Here is a 368-nt window from a genome sequence, read left to right on the forward strand (position 1 = left end):
GGGGCGGGGGGGGGGGGGGGGGGTCTGCTGTGCACTGCCACACCAGGAGGAAGGGGTGGACGAGGCTTCCTTTAAGCAGATGGCAGAAGTTTCCCGGTCACAGACCTTTGTTCTCATGGTGGACTTTCATCATCCTGACATCTTCTGGGAGGGCAACACAGCAGCACTCAGGCAATCCAGGTCACTAAATCATTGGATGCAGGGGTGGCAGTGGATATAGTTTTCCTAGACTTCAGGAAGGCTTTTGATACTGTCTCTCACCCCATTCTCATTAGGAAGCTGGGGGACTGTGGCGTAGACACCCATACAGTCCAATGGGTCGCCAACTGGTTAGAGAGTCGCACCCAGAGGGTGGTAGTGGATGGGTC

This window comes from Gavialis gangeticus, unplaced genomic scaffold (genome assembly GCF_001723915.1).
Source record: "Gavialis gangeticus isolate Ggan-Ray unplaced genomic scaffold, GavGan_comp1, whole genome shotgun sequence".
Lineage (NCBI taxonomy): Eukaryota > Metazoa > Chordata > Crocodylia > Gavialidae > Gavialis > Gavialis gangeticus.